Source organism: Crinia signifera, chromosome 3, assembly GCF_055691185.1.
Source record: "Crinia signifera chromosome 3, ASM5569118v1, whole genome shotgun sequence".
In the NCBI taxonomy this organism is placed as follows: Eukaryota; Metazoa; Chordata; class Amphibia; order Anura; family Myobatrachidae; genus Crinia; species Crinia signifera.
Window position 1 is genome coordinate 307,288,182 of NC_139219.1, and position 6,832 is coordinate 307,295,013.

The window sequence follows — 6,832 nt, forward strand, 5'->3', positions numbered from 1 at the left end:
TGAAATGTGCATGTGTAATGTGAGTTTTACATTAGCTTACAGCAGGACTGGATTCCTCTTCACATTCCGGAACGGCTTCTAGAATGCTTCGTACCCCAACTCCGGAATGCTGGTAAACACTGCTGGATTAAGATCTGTGGGGACGACAAAAATCTTGTGGGGGTGGAATAAAAGTGATATAATGGCGGTCATTAAAATAAAGTAACATTTATTAATAAGCATTGTGATTGTGTTCAGTTTCTTAAGAAATAAAATGCACTGTGTACACAGCACATCACTTACACAATGGGGTGTATTCAATGCGGCCGGCGAGGGGGTTTATTCGGCGAGGATGGCTTGTTTTTGGTCAGGATCGATGGAAAAAAGCCATCCTCGCCGTTTAACCCCTTCGCCGGTCGCTCGCCCTATTCTATGTTCCGGGGTCCGCGGCTATTGCAGCAAGCCCGCTGCATATAGCCACGAGCCTCGCCATTTTGACGGCCGCACACGCCGTTCCTCCTCGCTTTGTAGAAACAGCGAGGTGGAAATGGCTTGTGCAGGGGGATCAGTTGAGGGCAGGCTATGATGGTGGACAATAGGCACTGCTCGCCATCATAGCTCACCTGATCAACATTGAATATACCCCTTTGTGTAGATTGTATGCTACAGCAGATGCAGCATACCCTCCAACTGCACCTTTGTGGCAGGTGCAGTACAGTTTTTTTGGCCTGTACCAGCCAAAAAGGGCTTTGTAACGATTTTCTCAATATCCCACTCTCCATTAAAAGTATAGGGGCATGGCCACACCCCCTTTTACTTGTGGCCACGCCCCTTTCTGAATTTGTACTGGTTTCTGAACTTCAGATGTTGGAGAGTATGGTGCTTACTTCATGGGGGAAGATGGCAGCCTGGGTGCTGCAGTGCTCTGTTCAGTACTCTGTGCCAGTGGTGCAGTGCTCTGTGCAGGGAGTTCAGTGCTCTGGGGATGCACTGTGCAGCAGATTCATGCTCTACCCAGGACTATGCTGTCAGTGTACACTGGCTGACCATCCCATGTGCTGTAGCCTCTTTTACCAGCACGACCAGGCACTGGGGGTCACGGAGAGCAGTCCCCAATCTCTTCCCAAGAACCTGAGCTCCATCACAGTGGGAATCCATGCTGTTCAATCAGCTCCTAACTGTCATTTTACAGGCTGTGTTTGAATGAATGTATGTCTCCATAATAGCAGTCAATTTAGGAAAGACATCAATAAATAAATAATAATGTTTAATCAGGGTTGCCTACCCTCCCGGAATGGCCGGGAGGGTCCCGGAAATCGGGTCCCCCTCCCGGTCCCCCGGAAAGGGTGGCAATCCTCCCGCATATCCCCCCAGCACCTGCGATGTGTCCCTCGGCGGGGGGGTCCGCAGGTAAAATGCCGCGATCGCTGCATTTTAGCCCCGCCCCCCGCAGTGCAATGACTGAAATACCGGCATTGCACAGCGGGGGGCGGGGCTAAAATGCCGTGACGCTGTAGACATGCCCCCAACAGGGCATCATCTGTGTGGCCACGCCCCCGGACCGCCTCTTTTTCCAGTCCTGGAAATGGCCCCGCCCCCCTGCCTGACAGAGCTGGCTGCCCTCTCCCGGAGAGGGCAGCTCAAAAGTCGGCAACTATGTGTTTAATCTTTGAGAGAACTGGGCACTTTCCCCCCTAAAATGCCAAAAACATATGTCACCCCTCCCATTCATCTGATGCCAGGCCCCTTTTCATACATGCAAGGTTCCTGTCTTCCATTCATCACATGTTTGGAGGCATGAAAGCGTCTGCTTGAGAACGCAGCATCAGAATGGACACACCAGTGACACACCCTTATCTTCCAAGTGTGCTGGCTGTCTTCATGCAATAAGTTGTACTGGGAAGCTGAACTAACCTGTTCTACAGTACATTATGTATCAGAGAAGAATAATTACTTCTATACAGTACTGACATAGCCTGTGGAATCTACAATATTTGCATCTTCTGATTGTAAAGAATTGGGCTGGAGAGGGGGCATTTAAGGAGAGAGGTTGTTGTATTGGTCTGATTCAGGTTTAGTTAGCAAAAGCAAAAAAGCACTCAGTTGGGCAAAACCATGTTGTACTGCAGAGATTTGGGTGGGGTGCGTTCAAACTGAAATCTAAATTGCAGTTTAAAAATAAAGCAGACAGTTTTTACCCTGCGCAGAAACAAAATAACGCACCCAAATGCAAAGGGGCATAAAAATGTTTGCTTGGCGATCCGTGCTAAGCGATCTAGCCTAGGCGATCTTACTAGATATTTAGTGCAAGCGCTAAATATCTGAGCCAGCGATGGTGACTGGGACTGCACATGACCGTCGCTATGACCTGTACACACGGAGCGATTTGTGCTTCATTTCTAATACCCCTTTCACACTGACAAATATTTCCCGGGTTATTGCACATGAACGTACATCAACCCGGGAAAATGCTCAGTGTGAAAGGATCCTGGTAGATTATCCTGGGTCCAGCATTCCGGTATTTCAACCCAGGTCTTGACCAGGGTTTGACCTCATGGGTCCAGGCACAGTGTGAACGGATATACTAGGTCCTGTTCACTGCACTGTAAAGGAGTCTATCCCAACGCTGCCCGGCCTGCCTCCAGATGACGTCACCCTCCCGGCATTATGCCGGGTAGGGCGCTTGTGTGAAAGCGCTTGCAAGCCAGCTCGCCGCCGGGATTTTGTACACAGCTTGCAAACCGGCTTGCAAGCGCTTGCGAATGTGAAAGGGGCACAAGTGATCTAGACAAATTGCTTAAATCCCCATGCATCAGAACAACCTGCAACTGACCTGCTTGTAAGTGTGGTCGAACTAGCGATCATACAGTATGTGCTTTAATGATTCTCTTATGACTGCAGTGGAAGCCGACGGCTCAGACGTGCAGCGCGTCTGATCTGAGGGCCAACAACTCGAACCGTGGGACCGTGCATCATGCGTGATGTGCACACAATCCATCACACGACCAGTCAAAATAGTGTGGATCATGTGCACATCTTTCTCCCCGCCGCCGTCCGCCACCTCCCAGTTCCCCATCAGGATGCTCCAGTGGTCCCTACTGTAGCCCAGACCATCAAGAGCAATGACCTGCAAGCAATGGCAAGCTTATCATATTCCGGAACCTCACATAACCTCCCGTAGCATTCACTGTCTTGTAATCTGGTGGGACTGCCATGCTATGGAATCCTATCCTTATGTATCCCTCCTATTATCCATATAGATTGTAAGCTTGCGAGCAGGGCCCTCCTACCTCTATGTTGGTTTTTATTTCTATTTGTTTAATCACTGTTGCTTCCAATTGTAAGCACAACGGAATAACGGAATACGCTGCGCCGTATAAGTAACTGTAAATAGATAAATAATAAATAAATGACCTCTGCCCTGGAAACTGCACTATATAGTGTAAATTGTGCCTCTCTAGCATGCCGTGAGATGCGAGTCCCGATGCGATCTGATTGCGTCGGGACTCGCATCTCACGGCAGTGAGAGAGGGGGAACGCAGAGAGAGAGAGAGAGGGGGAATGCAGAGAGAGAGAGAGAGAGGGAGAACGCAGAGAGAGAGGGGGAACGCAGAGAGAGAGGGGGAACGCAGAGAGAGAGGGGGAGCGCAGAGAGAGGGGGAACGCGGAACGCAGAGAGAGAGGGGGAATGCAGAGAGAGAGAGGGGGGAACGTAGAGAGAGGGGGAACGCAGAGAGGGGGAATGCAGAGAGAGAGAGAGGGAGAACGCAGAGAGAGAGAGAGGGGGAATGCAGAGAGAGAGAGAGAGAGAGGGAGAACGCAGAGAGAGAGGGGGAACGCAGAGAGAGAGGGGGAGCGCAGAGAGAGGGGGAACGCGGAACGCAGAGAGAGGGGGAATGCAGAGAGAGAGAGGGGGGAACGTAGAGAGAGGGGGAACGCAGAGAGGGGGAATGCAGAGAGAGAGAGAGGGAGAACGCAGAGAGAGAGAGGGGGAATGTAGAGAGAGAGAGGGGGAACGCAGAGAGAGAGGGGGAATGTAGAGAGAGAGAGGGGGAACGCAGAGAGAGAGAGGGAGAACGCAGAGAGGGGGAATGCAGAGAGAGGGAGAACGCAGAGAGAGAGGGGGAATGTAGAGAGAGAGGGGGAATGTAGAGAGAGAGAGGGGGAACGCAGAGAGAGAGGGGGGGAACGCAGAGAGAGAGGGGGGAACGTAGAGAGATAGAGAGGGGGAACGCGGAATGCAGAGAGAGAGAGAGGGGGAACTCAGAGAGAGAGAGGGGGGGACGCAGAGAAAGAGAGAGAGGGGGAACAGAGAGAGAGGGGGGGGACTCAGAGAGAGGGGGAACGCAGAGAGAGAGAGGGGGAACGCGGAACGCAAAGAGAGAGGGGGAATGCAGAGAGAGAGAGGGGGAGCGCAGAGAGAAAGGGGGAACGCGGAACGCAGAGAGAGAGGGGGGACGCAGAGAGAGAGAGGGGGTGGAACGCAGAGAGAGAGAGGGGGGGGGAATGCAAATGCGGGGGGGGGGGGGAATTGCAGAGAGAGAGAAAGAATCCATGATTCATTCTCTCCACATGCCCTATTCTCTATTACAGAGAAAGAGAGAAACAATTTGCAATTTGCGGACACCCCACCCCCCACACACACACACACCTTCGCTGGCAACCCCTCCCCAGCGATTCGCAGTTACCCCCACCCCCCGAATTCGCTGGCACCCCCTCCCCCCCGTTATTGGATACCCCCCCCCCGCAAATTGCGGGCACCTTCCACCCCAACACCCCCTTGCCACTTTCAGCAGGGGCAGGGGATGTACGCGGAGTACAGAAGTACTCACTGTATGTGTGGGGGCTGCAGTCCAGGAAGGTGCTGTACTGTCTGCTTTTTTCATGCAGCCGAGTGACATGTACTCCCGTCCCGAGGTCCTCTGGTGGAGGGGGCGTGGCCAATGCGCTTTAACCGGCCAGTAGGCGCACAGGATGGTCCAGCCCGAAAGGATTATAAATGGCCCGACGGAGGGGTTTTTTAGACCGGCCCACCGGTAAATGTCCCGGTGGGCCAATCCGCCCCTGCTACACCCTATCTGTGGTGCAAGAGATGCATCTGATAACAGGACTGTGCTCTGGTTGGCTGTTTTCATTCCACAAAAGGACTTGAATTTTCGAGATGGGCCAGTTTGTGTCTCATCCTATACTTTAAAAGTAGGTGAAAAGTGGGTTAAAAGTAAAGTCAGGTGAGCTTTTGCCCAGAAACACCTTCAATGAACACAGTTAGTGGCGTACCTCCCAGCTTTGTCAAACTGCCAAGCCTGGAAGCAAATGGTCAAAACCATGTGGCAGTGCACGTGGGGCAGATGTAACAGATGCAGAGAGAGTTAGATTTGGGAGAGTTATTTTGTTTCTGTGCAGGGCAATTACTGGCTGCTTTATTTTTACACTGCAAATCAGTTGTTTATGTTGGAAACAGGAGGGGGACAGGGCCACTACTCTAAGAAGGGCCACATCTTACGTCAAGTCGACAGTTGGATTTCAATCTACCGACTGTCAGAAACAGTTTTCATTTGGAACGGACGTGGATTGTCGTAAACGGCCGCAGATTCGACAATCCAGAGGCCATTTTCGACAATGCAGATTCAACTTTTTAATAAGTCGAATCAGTATGCCTTCAATGTGGTCAGAAATGGCCGCACACATTGAATACCCCCAAAAGAGGGAAAAGCACATGAAGGGAGAGGGTCCTGCTCATGAGAGCTTACAATCTGAAGGGGACGAAATAGAGATGTAATTGGGAAGGATAGCTGACAGTTCTGGATTTGAGAAGATGCTTGAAGTGAGGAGTTTTCAAGGAAAGTTTGAAGATTTGTAGACCAGGAGCAGGTCTCCCTTTCACATCGCACTTTTAAAACGGTATATTGCCGTTTTTTTTCCATTTTAAAACGTTTAAGGCTGCAATGTGAAAGTGCCAAAGTTGATTTACCGGTTAAAGTTAACCGGTATTTCAACATGGTTAAAAAGCAGAGTCCTACACGTTTTAAAGCCGTTTTTTTGGCAGTTTGAACAGCTCTGTTTCAATGGCTTGAAACGTGTCCCTTGGGGGTTAAACGGGTTGAATGTTTGAATGGTATTAAATGATTTTTAAAACGGTTTTCACCTGCAATGTGAAAGGTCTCAAGGCTCAGACCCGTTTTAAAGTCCCATTTAAGAATACCGTGTCATTACCCATTTCTGCAATGTGAAAGCAGTATTAGTGCGTGAGAGGACATTCCACAGAGTGGGTGCAGCACAAACTATTTATCATATGTGTCATATACCGTTGAATATCTCAATGTCTTATCAATTATTATTTGTTTAAAAATGTCCTTTCCTTTATACAGGGAACTTAGTTGCTTTAAAAGGTGAATCTATGAGCCGATTCCAGACATCTCATTGCCATAAAGCTTTGCGAGGTGACTGATGGGAACAGAGGCTTTGGAATCAGCTTTACTCAGAATTTCCCCATAACTTTGGATTCTCCACCCATAGAAGTTGCAGTCAAACCTTTACTGACATCGTTACGGTCTAGTTATACGGGAACCTGTGTAACCTGTATAAAAGGGTGGACTCATGCCAAAGTATGTGTCACATTACGCAAAGTGATTGTTACAATGATCATGCCTAAAATACAGTGGAATTTCGGTATGATCTCGCCCTTGTGCACATTTCAGACTGGCAACAGTTCCCCCGGGGAGAGATAGGTCGGAGCTCCCACCAGTCTTATTGAGCCGACTGGAACCGAATAAAGGGACATATTAAAAATAATCAAGGACCAATTGCAGGATGAGATGTAACCCAGTGTGGTGTAAGTGTGACCAGAGATGTG